Source organism: Saimiri boliviensis, chromosome 8, assembly GCF_048565385.1.
Source record: "Saimiri boliviensis isolate mSaiBol1 chromosome 8, mSaiBol1.pri, whole genome shotgun sequence".
In the NCBI taxonomy this organism is placed as follows: domain Eukaryota; kingdom Metazoa; phylum Chordata; class Mammalia; order Primates; family Cebidae; genus Saimiri; species Saimiri boliviensis.
This window is the reverse complement of record NC_133456.1, coordinates 69,369,248-69,387,687: the sequence shown is the minus strand read 5'-3', so window position 1 is coordinate 69,387,687 and position 18,440 is coordinate 69,369,248. Positions and strand designations below refer to the sequence as shown.

Here is an 18,440-nt window from a genome sequence, read left to right as displayed (position 1 = left end):
GAAGACCATAGAGAAGAGAGCTAAGCAGAGAAATAACTCCAGAAATCTGCATAGGTGTTTTTTTTTTTTTTTGTATTCAATAACTAATCTGCACAAATATAGGGTGAGACTCCACAAGGCCAAAGAACAAATACAAGGGAAAGTGTAACTACTGGAAAGCTATAAGCTGAACAAATATCAGAATTTCACAGGGCTGGCACGGTTTGAATTCTAAGCGACTAGGGTGGAAAGACCTTGAGGCACACTCAGGCAATTCACTAGAGATCCCCAAAAGGCCATACTCCTTCTTGGTTTTAGTCCTAAGAAGAAGGGCTAAAACTAGCCTTAAAGTAAAATCTATTCCAGACCCTTCTTAACAACGTTGAAAAGGAAGCTTCAAAATAAACAATGTAATTCAGCATGTCCAATACATATATAGATATCACAAGTTACTAGATATACAAAAAATCCATGAAAATGTAACCCATAACCAGGTTAAAAAATCCGTCAATAGTAAAAGTTCTAGAAACAGGTGAAATTAATGGACTTGGACTTTTAAAGAGCTATTATAAATATGTATAAAAATTGAGAGTAGGAATGGAGACAGAAGAAAGGAAAAAGAACTTTGGCATTTTTTTTTTTCTGTTGATTTCTGCCTTGGAATAAATTCTGGTGCAAGTACAAGGAAGGAAGAGAGGAGAGGTAAATTTCTTCTCCCCATCTTCCTCTGATGGGTCTAGTCTCTGTGTCTTACACTCTCTCTCTGGAGCTCTAGTAGCCTTGCCGAGGTTGACCATACTGTAGCAACTTAAATGGATCAGAAAATGCGTAAAGGATGCTTTGGCACAGTGAATACCTGCGGACAACCTGGGACCCTGTGGAGTCCAAGAGGTATGTGAAAAAGCAGTGGATGTTTCTTTATGTCCACAAGAAAGAAAGGGCACAGAATATAGGTGAGAAAGGAGAACTCTACAGACTCGGAGGAGAATTATTTGTTTCCTCAGCCTGGATGAGGAAACCCCTAGGAAAGACGTGGTAAGATCAGAAGAAAATGCTGCCACATCTCAGTAGATGATCAACATAGTGGGGAAACATGATCTCCAAGGATACCAGCTCTTAAGAATGAGAATGGTTAAGATTCAAAGTACACACTCTTCTATCAGGATGGCATGGTGGCATTTGGTTAAGACTCCTAGCTCAGCAACAACTAGGGAAGAGGAAGAGGGTGGAAAGAAGGCAATCTTAAATGTGCTAAGTGTACTGTGTATTTTTGTATGTCTCAGTGTGTTTTGTTTTGGTACGTCTCTGTTTCTTGTTAAACAGACTAAAATAAAATGATATTCTGCTCTCCAATTGATCTTCTAAACATGTAGATTTAGATTCATTACTAAATAATTTTAGAAACATACTTATTTCTGTAGAGAAACATGAAACCAGCCAACAAATCTGTGAGAAGCTAATGCACTTTTTGTAGGTAAGCAATTTACAAAGTAATATGTAGGTATGTTATTGAAAGGAAAGGTGAAAAAAGCATCATAGACAGCTAAAAAGAAGTGATCTTCTCTACCATTTTAAAGATGTGATGATTAAATACTTGGATACTTCACTTTGTCTTATCAGCAGATACGCAGCTGCAATAAAAAAAAATCTCCATCTACCCTATCAATGTGATCTGAGAAAACGAAATGCTGTGTCTACTTGGTTAAAGCTTTTCTTCTCTAAACATCAGGATGATTTAAGGAAAATACACATCTAAGCACAGTTCTAAAAGTTTCTTGCCACTCACTTGGAAAAATTCACTGTGGGTTGCAAGTTCCTGTAGTACTGTTTCTGGTTAAAATACAGCAGCTCTACCATTGCTGTCTCATCATACTATAGTTTCTCTGGGACATAAACTTACATTTAAACAAGATGTTATTATAAAATGCTATCTAATTTAGAGTCACTTGGGTTTTGTTGGTTCTTAATGCCTAAAATAACTTGCGAATTTCCAGCTTTAAATTTTCGTAACTATGTGATCTTTAGTTTCATGACCTTTCATCTTGGGCAAGAAATTACACTTCCTTTTCAGAGTATAGCCCAAAGTGTCATTTTATAATTAACATCAAATTGACTCATTAATTCATCTTCCTATGCCAATGTGGGAAGAAAATATAACTAACAACAAAAATAGAAATGGCTTTCTTTTTTTTCAGGGGTTAGCAGCCTAAAGAGAATGCCTGTGTTGTGGAAAGTGCTTATAAAATTGAGAAAGGCAGTAGAAATATTTAATAGCACAACAAATCAAATTGTTGCATATGGCAAGTTTTATATATACATATGTCTATTATAAATGTATATAGATATAAATATTTGTTTCACATCTTTATTGGCATAAAATGTGGAAATCAGAAGGTAGAAATTGTCACCATATTTGTAAATGCTACTTAGCCTAAACTGGTAGGCTCTTATATTCCTGAACATCATGATACTTGAGAGCTAAGAGATGAATTGGATTCCAAATGCAGTATTGTAGACTTTAGTGGTCATTTGTTGTTTTTTCTAGTTTTGGTAACTAGCATCTATTTTTTCTAGTTTTGGTAACAGTACCCAAGGACTCTCCCTTCCTCCGTCTCTGACCTTGGGCTGTGTTTGGTCTGTAGCATAGAGTCTAAAGACAGGCATGTGACTCAGGACAGGACAATCATCTTGCTTAATACTTATGAATAAATTGATTGGCCTAGGAATGGGCAGGTGACTTGATTTAGAACAACAGTAGTCAAGCCCAGGATCTCCGATTAAAGTGTTGAAAGAACCTAAGTTTTATTTGTTTAATTTAATTTAATTTAATTATTATTATTATTATTTGGAATATCAGGCTGAAACTACTATCAGATATCTTGCTACCACATGGAGGCTTTGAGTAAAGTCTACATGGAAGAGAACAGAGCTGAGAGATGGAAAGATACTGAATCCCAGGGACATCCTTTGAGATTCGGGATCAAGCTGAGCTAGGTGTGAAGATAGAGGTACTCCTATACTTTTAAGATACACAAGCCAATGAATCCCCTCCTTATTTGCTTAGGTGAGCTTGATTATATTTTCTGTTACCTGCAGCAAAAGAGTGCTACTGCTTTGAACATTTCCCACTTTCTCTCCAGATTCACTCTCTACTTTTTTTTTTTTTTCAACCTTCTCTGTGTCCAAGGGAACTTGCCTATAAGTATTGTATCAAATAACACATTTGCCCTCTGACTTCTGATTCTGTTCAGCAAGTGGAAATCTCCCCAGAGGGGGAGGTCAGAACATAAATACCCTAGGGGCTCTCCCTGCTAGATCACAATAGGTTGGATGGTTCCTCTTTTAAAGGCTGTTGGTCTTGTCAAGTGTCCTTTCCTTTCCAAATGTCAGTAGCCATCTTCTCCCTGTACACTGTCAGATCCAGGGGAGTTTTACCATCTCACAATTCCAAGCCCTAGAACAGAACATTATCTTTAACTGATTTCCCTTAGTGCTTCCCATATTTCTGTAAATAGTGTCTCTATTAAATTCTTGTCAATTATACAGTTTGAGTGAGCCATCTCCTTCTTCCAGGAGCCAGAGTGATACATACTCCATTCATTTTAGTATTCAGAATAAGTGGAAAATGCAGCAGTTCTAAAAGACAAAATAAGATTTGCCATTTGAAGAGTTATTGCTTGATAGTTAATGCCCAATTGAGTATCATGTTAAGATTTTAGAATTTTTGTAATACATGAAATTTTAGGAAGTCTGTGATGAAGGGAATTGAAAGCTTTTAGCATCTACGTGAATGGGGACTTAATTTAAGATTTTGGATTATTTTCTAGTCTACTACTCACAGAAACTGCCTTTTAGTGCAGCCATTGTGGAAACCTGCATCTTTCTTATCTGTAGTATCTCTAGGTAAGCATCATTATGCTCTTATAAATTTATATTTTCACTTCTCCAGGTGTTAGAAAGAGGACTGCTTCAATTTTTGTGAATAAATGAATAAAGGAAATAATTTTAAGATGCACACTGAAATCTGCAGTCGGTGAATTTACATCGCATGATTTAGAAGAACAGATTTTCCATAGGTCTTTGTATAGTTCAGAGGAACACAGCAACAAGTATGCTAATTTCAAATTTATTCACTGAAGCAAGTTCTGAAGAAGTCAACTAGGTATTGTGTAATTACTCTGTATATTTTAAGTATTAAGATTAATTTAAGATGACTTATCATTCACACTTTTTACCATGTTAGGCTTTTCTTCAATTAGTCTGAATTGATGAGCCCTGATGAGCCTTTTTAGTGATACAACGTTTAAAAGATTAACTACATTGAACATATGTAGTGGATTAACAACAGTGTCTATTCAATATTAGCTTGAGGCTGTGGAGTATATTCAATAGTCAACATGAAGCAAAATATTATTTATGCTTTGAATAGAGAATACTTTACTAAATTAGTTAAGATACTTTTCTCATCTCTTCTGGCTTTCCCTGGCTCTTTGCTTACAGCACTGTTTTATATTAGACTACAGTTCAAACTAGTAATAAATATGTGATTTCCACATTCTTCTGAACCACAATATCTGCTAATGGTGCTAATCAAACAAAATGTTTGGATTGCCCAAACCTAAGAAAACAATCTAAGCCATAGGGTCACCAGGTGTATCCTGTCATATGTGTAGCATACTTCCTTTCAGTCCCTTCCAACAACAAGCTTAAAAAATAGGTGCCAGTCTTCAGGGAAATATAATAGATAAAACAGTAAGAATATAAATGTTATCATTAACATTACCTAAGAGTTCTGTAATAGGAATTAGGGATTCAGTTTATGAAAGTCAAAAGGTGGATTTTCACCTTCCAAATAAAGGAAAAGCTCAAACCTGACAAATATGGTAGGGTTTTTACTCCTCAGTCATAAGTCAGTGAATAGGTAGGTAGGTAGGTAGGTAGATAGATAGATAGATAGACGATTCCTGTGCTGTAGAATTCTGCTGGGCACCCTCGTTGATTCAGAAGTACAAAGAGATATGATTCCTGCTCTTAAGGACAGTGTAATCTACTGTAAGATAAATGAACTATTAAGACAAGTCCTCTAGTAATCCAGCCCTCCGAAATGCTATGGCTTCTTACACTGCCTTGTGTTAATAGTTCACGTCTCTTAAATTAGATTACGCTTGATAAACCAATACTGACACATTGTTATTAACAAAAGTCTATAGTTTACATTAGGATTGACTCTTTCTTTTAATTGTACTTTAGGTTCCGGGGTGCATGTGCAGATCGTGCAGGATTGTTGCATAGGTACATACATGGCAAGGTGGTTTGCTGCCTTCATCCCCCTGTCACCTATATCTGGCATTTCTCCCCATGTTATCCCTCCCCAACCTCCTCACTCCCTCCACTGTCCTTCTGCTAACCCCCTCCAACAGACCCCAGTGTGTGATGCTCCCCTGTGTCCATGTGTTCTCATTGTTCAACACCTGCTTATGAGTGAGAACATGTGGTGTTTGATTTTCTGTTCTTGTGTCAGTTTGCTGAGAATGATGGTTTCCAGATTCATCCATGTCCCTACAAAGGACATAAACTCATCCTTTTTATGACTGCATAATATTCCATAGTGTATATATAGCACATTTTCCTTGTCCAGTCTATATCATCAATGGGCATTTGGGTTGGTTCCAGGTCTTTGCTATTGTAAACAGTGCTGCAATGAACATATGTGTTTTGTAAAGTTCTGAGTTTTGAGAAATGTATAATTGCATGTGTTCACCATTACAGTATCACACGAAATAGTTTCATCACCCTCCCAAATCTCCTATGCTCCACCATCCCTCCATTCCTCCCTAAGCCTGGCAACCACTAAGCTTTTACCGTGCTCAGAGTTTTACTTTTTCAAGGATGTTAATAAATAATATGTGGCCTTTTTAGACTGCCTTCTTTCACTTAGCAATATACAGTTAAGTTTCCTGCATGTCTTTGGTGGCTTGATAGTTCATTTATCTTTTTTTAAATCACTGAAGAATAGTATATTGTATGCATGTACCGCAGTATGTTTAGCCATTCACTTACTAAAGGATATCTTGGTTGCTTCCAGAAACTACAGTGCTGAGTGATAAGTGCTGTAAGAAAGATGCAGGGTGTTAAAAATGAAGAATTAGTTTGGCATTTAGAGGAGACTTCACAGAGGAGGAAACACAAACTGAGTCTTGAAGGGTTAGTAGGAATAGAAAGGGCAGGAGAACTAGTATACTTGTCAGGGGAACAACTATAGTCAGAGGAGAACACATACAGAGATATGAGATGGCGTGGCACACGTAAGGCGCCTGCAGAAACCCAATATGGCTGTGGAGTAAGCAGGCTAGGGCTGGGCTAGAGGAAGCAAAGGAGACTGTCCTCGGAGGACTTCGTATATTAAAGAGTTTAGCTTTATTCTGGATAAATGGAGAGCTATTGAAGGATTTTAAAAAGAAGAGTGATTTAAAAATAATGTGGCTAATAGAACATTTTAAATTACATATGTGGTTCACATTGTATTTCTGTTGGCTAGTTTTTATTTGGATATCCTGTCATCAGTTTGAAAATTCCACATCTAAAATGAAATGTATCATTTTGCTCTCAAAACCAGTTCTTCTCTTTTCTATTTCTGCTGATGGTGTCATAACCCATCTTCCCATTCTCTCATTACCCTAAAATCTGGCTCTACTAAAACATACCAATAGCCTCCTAATAAATATGGAACACTTCATGAATTTGCATGTCTTCCTTACACAGGGACCATGCTAATCTTCTCTGTATCATTCCAGTTTTAGTATATGTGCTGATGAGGCAAGCACCTAACATTTTTGTGATCCTTATTTTCATTGGTCTTTTTTTCCTGCTGCTTCATGCAACTGAATCTCTACTTTCTTGATTATCTTCCTCCTTTGACTTCTTTAACTCCGAGCTACTAGAGTTCCTATCCAATTTCTCTGATTACCTTTTCCCTTCCTCTTTCTTTCACTGGCTTCTCCTCTTCTTCATTCCTTAAAGATCTAGCCACATGCTCTGCTTTGTCTCTCTTCCCTCCTCTGTGGATATCTCATCTATTCTAATGACGTAACCATTGCATAAATGAAAATGATCACATTACCATCTCTAGTATCAACCTTCTTTTTAGCTGCAGTACTGCATCTGCAGTTATCTGCCAGATGTTTCTATTTGGAATCCTGTCAGTTTGAAAATTCCATATCTAAAATGAAATGCATCATCTTGCTCTGAAAACAAGTTTTTTTCTGTTCTGTCTCTGCTGGTGGTATCATGATTGTCTTTATCACCAGCTTGAAACCTCTGATTTCAGTTGAACTCTTTCCTTTCTTCCCAGCCTCTTCCATTCCCTTTCTCTGGTCTCATGGATAGTGTCCTCACATGCTACACAGACAGCTGCTTCTTTCTGAACCCAGAGTACCTGGGAGTATGACATGGATATGAAACACCAGGCATGGGGTGGGGAGTGAAAATGGAAGTTCCTTAAATGCCCCAAAGTGATTTATTCACGATACGCTTTGAAGTTGCTGACAGAACACAAATGAAACTAGTGATTAAAAAAAGAGCTGTTCTTATATAGTCATGGTGAGAGATGACATTCTTTATTTGGAGGTAAAGAGTTAAAGGTAGACATACAGGAAGCAAGAAAAACCAGAATGAAAGCACAGTATGTACATTAGGAGAGTTGAAGAGAAATGAGTCTTATCATGCAAACCACATTGATTTTGAAACATATTGCAGTCATAATGTTCCAAAATTCTTACTGTAGGATACATAGTGAGACTGTCAAAAAGGCTATGTGAACACTGGGGCTTTTGCAGCACTGACAATATTTTTACCTATTTTTTTATTTTTTGGAAAAGTAGTTCCTGAAGAGGCAAAAACCACTCCATGCATTCTTTAATGGCTTTGACACCTTTCATGTGATATAGCCACAAGACACTATAATTCTCAAAGATTTAAGGCACAAAACTGCAGAGAAGCAAAGTGTAAGGGTCTTTGGGTAGTCCTAGATAGAGGTTACTTAGGCAATTCAAATGAAGTGAAAACACTATATAATACAAAGTTGTATTTGAGTTTGGGCAGGCTGGTCAGAGATGAAAATACAAAGAGACTGGATGCCCTGTTTTTGTTCCTACCATAACACGCTAGTGATACATGACACACTATGCGGGTCCTTCAAGTTCTCCAAAAACAGTTCATACAGATTATTACTTTTGGTGTATCTCCCAATAAAAACTTTTGCTTCCTTGTTGTTTAAGTCTGTGACATCATTCTGATGTTATTTGTCTTAGTTGAAGAATCAGTGAGTACCGCCTGTAATCCCAGCACTTTGGGAGGCTGAGGGGGGTGAATCACCTGAGGTTGGGAGTTTGAGACCAGCCTGACCAATAAGGAGAGATGCTTGTCTCTACTAAAAATACAAAATTAACTGGGCATGGTGGTGCATGCCTGTGCCCCAGCTACTCGGGAGGCTGAGGCAGGAGAATTGCTTGAACCTGGGAGGTGGAGGTTGCAGTGAGCCGAGATCATACCATTGCACTTCAGCCCCGGCAACAAGAGCACAACTCCGTCTAAAAAAGAAAAAAAGATAAGCTTGGGCAAGGATGTGTTATAATTTTGATTTTGGTATACCCAGTCTTGTGTTTCTGCCCTCCAATCAGACTCCCATTACTCTTATGGTTTTTTATCTTTTCAAGCATTTTTAAGGAGAAATATTCCTTACAGTTGTATCACTCACTTGTGGTTTAGGTTACTGACACTCAAACTTTAGTGTGCATAAATATAAATGGAAGAGCCAATTTAAAATGCAGGTTACAAGTCCCTAGTTCCATAGATGCCAATTCGGTAGGTCTGGGATAGGATTTTTAATCGTTTCTCTAGTTATTGTGATGCAGTATGCTGAAGATTATACTGTGAGCAACATGGGTATAGTGAATTTGAGAACATTTCTTCTCATTCCTAGGTTATTATATGTATATTATTTCCTGTTTTTCATTGTGGAACACAAGTTTTATGTCCTTGCACATGGAATTTCAGATGACCAACAGTGTGGGAAATATTTAGAAACGGAGTAAATAGAAGCCTACTTGGTATGTGAAGGTGATGCCAATTAAAAGAAAAGTTTCCAGGTCTTTGCTATTGTAAACAGGGCTGCAAAAAACATACATGTGCATGTGTCTTTATAGCAGAATGATTTATAGTTCTTTGGGTATATACCCAATAATGGGATTGCTGGGTCAAATGGAATTTCTATTTCTAGATCCTTGAGAAATTGCCACACTGTCTTCCACAATGGTTGAAATAATTTACACTCCCACCAACAGTGTAAAAGTGTTCCTATTTCTCCACATCCTATCCAGCATCTGTTGTCTCCAGATTTTTTAATGATCGCCATTCTAACTGGTGTGAGGTGGTATCTCAGTGTGGTTTTGATTTGCATTTCTCTAATGACCAGTGATGATGAGCATTTTTTCATATGTTTGTTGGCCTCATATATGTCTGCTTTTGTAAAGTGTCTGTTCATATCCTTCACCCACTTTTGAATGGGCTTGTTTTTTTCTTATATATCTGTTTTAGTTTTTTGTGGATTCTGGATATTAGCCCTTTGTCCATCAATGATAAACTGGACAAAGAAAATGTGGCATATATACACCATGAAATACTACGCAGCCATAAAAAACAGTGGGTTGGTGTCCTTTGCAGGGACTTGGATGAATCTGGAAACCATCATTCTCAGCAAACTGACATAGGAACAGAAAAACCAAAACTGCACATTTCACTCACAGGTGAGTGTTGAATAATGAGAACACATGGACTCAGGGAGAGGAGCATCACACATTGGGGACAGTTGGGGGGACTAGGGGAGGGAAAGCAGGTGGTGGGAAGGGTGGGGAGGGAAAATATGGGGAGAAATGCTGGATATAGTATGCATCTATGCAACAACCCTGCATGACCTGCACATGTTCCCAGAACCTAAAGTAAAATAAAATAAATTTTAAAAAAAGAAAAGTTTCAAATTTTAAAATGGTGTTAAAATACATTTCCTCTAGACAGCTTTTTTTTTTATTAAAAACCTTATGTAGAAATTATTTATGTAACCAGTCAGTGAAACAGCTAGGCTAGGATGAGCCAAGTGAAGAGATGAACAGGATCCTGTGCTTGCTCTTTCATTTTTCCATTATTTTTGAGGAAAAAAAAGTATTATTGACATTGATCAAGAAAGGCCCCCCTTTTTATTGTGGTAAAATGGGCATAACAAAATTTACCATTTTGACCGTTTTAAGTGTACAGTTTATGGCCTTAAGTATATTGACATGGCTGCACAACCATCATTTGCAGACTTTTTTCATCTCGTGCAACTGAAACCCTAGGTCCATTAAACACTGACACCCCAGTCCTTCCTTTTTCCAGCATCTGGCAGCCACCAGTCTACTTCCTGTCTCTATGAATTTGACAGCGTTAGGTACTTTGTATAAATGAAATCATACAGTATTTGTCTTTTTGTCGCTGACTTATTTTCACTTCATAGAATTTCTTCAAGGTTCATCGAGGTTGTGTGTGTTGGAATTTCCTTCTTTTTTAAGGCTAATAATATTGTATATAGGGACAATATTTTGTTTTTCCATCTATTGGTGGATATTTGGGTTGCATTCATCTTTCACTACTGTGAATAATGCTACTGTGAACATTGATGTACTATTCGAGCGAGAAAGCCCCTTTTCTAATTTAGAAAAAAACCCTAACAGGTCATTTCTATGCTTTTAAGATACATAAATTTCTACTTCCTCAGCCACCTGCTCATAAAGTAGATATAATGCTACCACTTGCTTGCAGAACACACAAATCCCTAGGTGGTAGGTCTGCTGCATTATTATTTATTTATCTGTTCTGATGCAAATAACATACTTGCTCAACAGACGGTGAAGTCTGCAAGTAAAATACCATTTGAAAACTGGAGTTTGGGTTTGCCAGCCAGTGACCTGGAACCAATCCATATGCAGTAGTACCACAGCATGCATAATACAGAGGTATAAGAGAAAAATAAAAATATAACAGAGATCACATTAAACCTATAGCAGACTTGTTTTTTAGCCCAGCTCTATCTGCTCTTGCAAGAAAGAAAGGAAGGAAGTAATATCAGTGATGCAAAACCAAAATGATTATTAGGTGAATGTGCTTTCGGAAAAAGAGGTAAGTACAGGCACAAGGAAGACAAAAAGAGCCAGAGCCTTTGCTACATCATTGGTTTAAACAGAGAGGCCTAGCTACATATGAGAGAATGTTGCTTTTGGGTGTCTCCTGTGGAGGTTTTCCTGACTCCCTGTTTGTGCTAGTGTACTTATAACACCCAATAAATAGCTCCTGCTAATACTTCTCTCTTAGTTTGAAAGGAAATGAAGCACTCTCCTAGTCTTTCTGGAGTTTATACTCTGATTATGGAGAAGTGGAGAAGTGAAACAGCTTAGTAAAAGCAAACAACCAAGAAATAAGAGATACAGTGAGAGATGGAGACGATGCTTTAGTGAAAAGGAGAATTGATATAGGCTGATAAATCTGGAAGGCAACTCAGGAAGAAGTTGGATGTAGGAGGGCTTGATCTGGAATTGAAAAAATAGTTAGAATCTGGATCCGTGGAGAGGCGGAAAGGTTCTCTGAGAGATGTTACGTTGTGGAAGTTAGGCTAAAGACAGAAGACAAGACTTGGGCAGTCTTTGTGTATGGAGGTGTTGGGTGGGGGGTGTTGCGGGAGATGGAAGGGATATACTAGAATATTCTTCCTCTAATATAAGGAAAATACAAAAACAGTTTTAATTCAAGCAGCTCTTCCTTTTCCAAACACTTAACAACACACATACTTGCAGTAACTAGACATCACAACTTGACAAGATTATCTCTTTTTGAATAGTTGTTACAGTCTCAGGAACAATTTAGGCACTTCTTTCAACTTTGCAAATTAGGCCAACCTATGTAAAACTTGGAGATTAAATTCCAAGTACATATCAGAGTAGCATACTGGGGTTTGACAGAACCATGTTATTAGATTCATTGAGAACTTTGTGCAGAAGTTGTCAAGAGACTAAAGAACAGAAAGGGTTTCAGCAATCTTTTACATCTGGTGAACTTACTGGTAGTTTTGCAGTTTTGCTCTTATCTCCAAATCAGCAACTTTAAAGAGCAGCTTGTGTAATGTGCGCAATAAATAGTCACTAAAGAGCAATTAGAACAAATAGCCACTGAACATTCAGTGAAGAGGGAGTTAACACATTTCCCTGAAGCAATTAACATCCCCTTTCCTTGTTTTGCTTAAATTTTGTTTTTACCTAAATTACCTTAATGCTGCCCTTACTGAAACAGTTTAAAATTAGAGTTGCTGGAATTGGATCTTTCTGGATTAAGTGCTGGAAATACTGAGGTTAATTAGGTTAAATCTGTATCAGGAGCTGTTGAGTACAGATCAGTGGTACCGACATTTTCCAAGGAAGCCTTTCTCTTATCTCACAGTAGGCCCAGATTTTAAGGCACAAACATCTGCACCATTTCCCCTGGAGCTTTCTTTTGTACGTGCATGTCTGTGAAAACAAAAACACAGAGACCCAGTGATTTGGAAGCATTATCTTGGGACTCCTTTCTTTTTAACTTTTGCCTTATAAACAGCTAGCACAAGTTGCATCACCTTAAGTGGAGCTGAGGTGAGGCTTAGCAGAAACGTTCCAAAAGTGTATTGGTAGAGAAGAAACAAGAATTTGTAAAAACCAAATGTCCATGGGCCCCTGAACCAAAGGGTGTCATCTAAGTGAGGCATGCTTCTGTCATCAAAATATCTGGCAAATACAATGGCCATCAAACTTTTGCCCATTTCCAGTGGGATAAGAACTTGGAGGTAACAATAAAGTATCTATGTTAACTGCTCCTACTCCTCCCACGTTCCAGCAGTAAATTTTAGATGGCTGTTTTAACAGTGGAAATAGGAATAACTCATATTAGAAACATATTTCATACTTAAAGACCACTGCAGAATTACAGACCCAAAATACTGCTGGTACAAACATTTATCATTATAAACAATAGGGTAATCAAATAATCACCAATAAACTGGATTGATAATGTTGAACCTAAGTGAAACTTCTTGTTGTTGTTGTTTGTTGTTTGTTGTTTTTGAGACAGAGCCTTGCTCTGTGCCCCAGGCTGGAGTGCAGTAGCACAATCTTGGCTCTCTGCAACCTCCTGGTTCAAGTGATTCTCCTGCCTCAGCCTCCCGAGTAGCTGGGAATACAGGTGTCTGCCACCATGCCTGGCTACTTTTTGTATTTTTAGTAGAGGCGGGATTTCACTGGTTGGCCAGGGGCTGGTCTCGAACTCCTGAACTCAAATGATCCACCCACCTTGGCCTACCAAAGTACTGGGATTATAGTTGTGAGCCACAGTGCTGGACCATGAAACTTCTATGTAACTACTTCTATATAATTAAAAAGTAAGAATTGCAGCAGTTAATACCAGAATTCATTCATTCATTCATTTAGCCCACACGTATAGATGTGTGTGTATATATACGTATACAGACATCTATATATATTTGGATATACTGAACACCTACAATGTATAAGACATGCTATGAGCTGGGTTCATATTGATGAAAAACGAGACATGGCCACTGATCTTATGGAGTGTAGAGTCTACTGAGAGCAACAGACTTTAAACAATTTAATGAATTACAAGTATGGTAAGTGATGTAGAATAAAAGAACAGTATGTTATGGTTATGATGGTATATAATGTCTGTGAAGTAATTTAGGGACTGTAACATGTAATCTGTGTACTGTGAAAGCTCAACAGGCTCAGAGGTGGGGAAAGATTTTAGTATTCAACTGGTTTTAGTTATAGCCAAATTTAAGTAATGCTTAATAAATCATTTATTAAGCATTATGCTATATACTTATTTTTATGTACTATGAAATTCTGATCTGATTCAAAATTCTGAGTTCTTTCTTTGGTTGTTAAGGACTGAATAAATGAGACAAAATGCTATATACTTATTTTTATGTACTATAAACTAATGATTATAATCTAATTATATAGATAATTATATACGTATTATCTATATAATTATATACATAAAAATAAGTATATAGCATTTTGTCTCATTTATTCAGTCCTTAACAACCAAAGAAAGAACTTAAAATTTTGAATCAGATCCTACCACAGGGAACCTTGCAGCTCTCAGGAGGCCAAAGATTATAGTTTAAGTCAGAGTTACCAGCTTAGACAAGGGATGAGCAGGTTGTGGCCCCTGGGCTGTTATTGTATGGCTTGTGAAGTAAGAATAATTCTTACATTTTAAAACATCAAAAAATAAAAAGAAAGCTCATTTTTTGTGGCATGTGAAACTTACATGAAATTCAAATTTTGGTGTCCATAAATAAAAGTTTATTGTAACAGCCACACCCATTTGTTTATGTGTTATCTATGGCTGCTTTTGTGCTGCAATGGCAGAGCTTTGTAGTTGCTACAGAGATCTTATGACCTGCAAAGCCTTAAATGTATTTACTAGTTGGCCCTTTACAGAAAAAGTTGACTGACCCCTGGCCTGAATTATAACACTTTAAAAGACCCCCTTTTTGTAACACTAGCAGTCCCCAACTTTAAAAGCTTTCTATATTAGAGTTTTCCAGAAAAACAGAACCAATAGGTTGTGTGTGTGTGTGTGTGTGTGTGTGTGTGTGTAGGGAGAGAGATTTATTTTAAGGAATTGGCTCACGTGATTGTGAGGGCTGGCAAGTCCAAAGTCTGCAGGGTAGGTTGGCAAAATGGTGACACCCAGGGAAAAGCTGGTGTAGCAACTCAAGTCCAAAGGCAGTCGGGAGACAGAGTTCCCTCTTCCTGCTGAGATATGAGTCTTTTTTTTCTCTTGAGGCCTTTAAATGATTGGATGAGGTACTCTCACATTATGGAGGGTAATCTGCTTTACTCATTTAAATGTTAATCTTATGTCAAAAAAAAAACCTTCACAGCAATATCTGGAGTGGTGTTTGACCAAATATCTGGGTACAATGGCCTAACCAAGTTAATAGATAAAATTAACTATCACATTTTCTTAACAGATCTTAGAAGTATGATCCCCCAGAGTATTAAACAAAACTCTTATTTATGAATGTCTAATGATTGGAATACATGAAGACAGTGAGCCCAGTAATAATCAGTTGGCGTGGGACAAAATTAATTAAGGGTTATTTTTTCAAACATGATGTGCTAATTCATAAAAGGGAAAACTTGACGACTACTTATACAGTCAATCAGCTGTGGCAAAAAATACGGTTCCAAACCAAGAACAGATATTAGCAGAGGTGTTAACTCAGTGATCCGAGGTAATTTCCTTAGAGTTTTTTCCCTGGACAATTAAAAGACAAGAAGAAAATGAACTTTCTTTCCTCAAGGCTTCTGGAGGCGTAACCTCAGACTTTGTCTGTCTAGCAGAAGTAGGGACTTGCTGCCTTCCTGTAGATGCTCCCGGACCTCTAGTTTTTGGCCACATGAGCCCAGGGGTTTGGTGGGGGGCGGGGGGGGCGGGAATCTACTTGAGCTCCCATACCTCCTCAGAGGGTTGACCTCTAAGGACAGCTCCCTTCCTTTATGACTAGAGACCTCTTAGAGAATTCCTCTGGTTTCACCACTCAGTGGGCATTTGGCTTAGTGCATCTGCTTTCTCCTGTGAGCCTAATCATAACACTACAATTTGAAACTTGAAGTCTTATACCACAGAAGAAGCAGTCATGAAATTAGCCTCAGAGCCCATCCCCTGGAATCCCTTTTCACCTATTCTCTTGGCAGCCCCCATTCACACCCTGCTGTTCACCTCCTCTGAACCCTTTTCCAAGGGAGGGCTGCAAAGTGAGGCTGCCTTCAGTCCTCCCAGCCCAAGCACAGATGCCAGCCCTTTCTAGTGCTCCTTTGGTTTCAAGCCTGCACCACCCATAGGCCCAGTTCTATCCTAAAAACCCCCAGATTTAAAATTCATTTTGTTTGATTTCATCAGGCAATCGAGGCGTTATTTCTACAACATCAAATTTTGGCATAGTTTAGATATTTAGCTGGCATTTATTAAGTGCCTAAGATTTTACTACATTATTTTACTAATAAAGAAACTTAAGTTCTGTGAGGTGAAAAATGTTTGTCAAAATTACATAGCACATAAATGGGAGGCCCAAGATAATGAGCTCAGGCTTCTTTAATTCCAGTGTCTCTGCTCTTTCTGTTGTTAGGCAGTATCTGAGAGATCAACTTCAGCTTTTGAGTTCCGGGTTAGATAATGCCTTATAGGACTAATCAGTACAACTTATTGATACGCAAAGCCACTATCTGTGCAACTCTGTCAGCTGTATGTTTTTTGGTACTTAGAGAGGAATGTGGCAGATGTCAGGAAGCAACAGGCATCTGTGGTAGCCAGAAATCGGCACCCACATGAACATCAGCTGCCTGAACATTTTCTTTAATATATCCTGATATTTCCTCAGAAGTGCACCATCTGCTCATGGAATAGATAACCTGAAAAAGTCTGACGCGGTTTTTCGCAAGTTACCTCTTTTCTTATAATGCACTACTTTGGTTCTTATGCATACTTAATCCAATCCTATACAGAAGCACAAAATATCTGCCAGCTTACCCACATAAAATGGATTAAATGTGAGAAGCAAAATAGGTGGAGATTAAGAGCTCAGCCTCTGCTGTTTGACAGATAGACAGTATTTGAAACACGTAGCACAGTGACTAGATCTTTTTTTACTTGCAGAACTCTCTCGCTTACTGTGAGTGGACTAATAATGAAGTCAGTTTAATTTATCTTTTATTTTGCCTTATGTAGCATGTACATTTAAAAAATCAAACTAAGATTTCCATTTATTCATTTATTAAGAATACTTACTGTGCATCAGTGATTTTTCTAGTGGCTAGGAAGAAAATGTTGAGCAAAAAGAGAAGGTCCCTGTGTTCAGGGTCTTAGAGTCTAGTGTGAGAAAGAGAGAGTAAGCAAATGACCACACACACACTTGTATCCGTACACAGAGAGAGAATGAGAACAAGTAGGGTAGAGGTTTCTGCTGGTATTGGGGAATTTGACTTCTTACGTAACATGTGAATTGAGGATCCATAAGATGAGTAGGCTCTCACTAAGGAAAGAGAAGTGAAGGGTAAGTTGTTCTGTAGGAAATGATATGTCATCGCTCCTCTTTTCTCTTCCTTTCCTCTTTCCTCAGTTCTGGAAAGCTCATGACAGCACCAAGGGTAATGCATTGTATGGCTCTTCCAGGTGTTAAAAATATGGAAAGTCCTTCATTACTGGTTGGTAAAGAGTTTCTGCACCACAATCTCTGAGTGGGTCCTCCCCAGTTCTTCCTCCCCCTTGGCTGCCCTGGATCCTTTCCCAGAACCCACAAGAGCTCCCATAATCAGCAACTAAATGGTGGATGCCTGCTGCAAAAGAGGCACTCAGGGGCCTACTTCTGCTTTCAGGCTGGAGTCTGCTCTCCTAGATTGGCGCTGGTGTTGTGTTAGTTGTAAAATAGTTTGAATGTCACTCGTTAATACAATATCCACAGTCTCTCTATTTCCTCTCCTGGGAGAGATACGAAGTGATAAATTACCTACCTAAATCAGTCTCAAGAGTTATATGCTTTTCTTTCAATTCTTTAATTTTGCTTATAATTTTTAATTTATTACCTATAACCTTTGAAGCTAACAGCAGAGAAACTTATCTTGCCCTTTGCATGAATTACCAAGTATCTCACTTTAATTCCTTGATTCATTGTGATTATATTTTGCTTTTGTGTTACTTATTTTAATGACAGAACCACAGAAATTTTACTCTGTCCTCCAAATACAGTTTAAAATGTATAGACCTAGTCACAGTAGAAAGTAAGCAGGAGAGCACAACTTCTAATCTATTTCTAGAGGTTTGAATTCACAGCTCTGGTTAGCAAATAAAAAGACTTGCTTTCCATGTTGCTTTGGAAATGGAGAGATAACTGTTGTGGTTGAACTGAGATATCAGCCAGTATAGAAAATTTTAATTTTATTATGGCCTGTACATCCAGATGGCAAATCCTAGATGTTGCAGTGGGATATTTAATGAAAAAAAAAAAAAAAAGGGTTACCTCCACTGTATTAACTCACTAAATTTTCCTTATTTCTATAGATATCTAAGGGATGAATGGATGCTTTTAGCATGTGAATGGAATCTTCTAAGGCCTTTTCCTGAAGGATCACTGGAAATAAGGGCTTCTTTTTCAACTTCTCTGTGTTAGCTGTGTTTAATCTATTTGATTCTTCTTAATGAAGAAGTCAGGTTCGTGGAAGCAGCAGCCTTACCTTTCCATACATTATGTATGCATGCCACCTAATTTAGCAAAGGTTTTAACAATGCACAATATCAGTAATTATTCCAAATTTTCCGTC

The 18,440-nt window shown here is 37.8% G+C and overlaps 1 non-coding gene across 1 annotated transcript; it reads right to left on the bottom strand.

Moving 5' to 3' along the window:
- Nucleotides 1-6,696: 6,696 nt before the first annotated feature.
- Nucleotides 6,697-6,803, bottom strand: LOC120367710 (U6 spliceosomal RNA). The gene has a single exon (XR_005582026.1). It is a non-coding gene; the product is annotated as a U6 spliceosomal RNA (small nuclear RNA).
- Nucleotides 6,804-18,440: the final 11,637 nt, after the last annotated feature.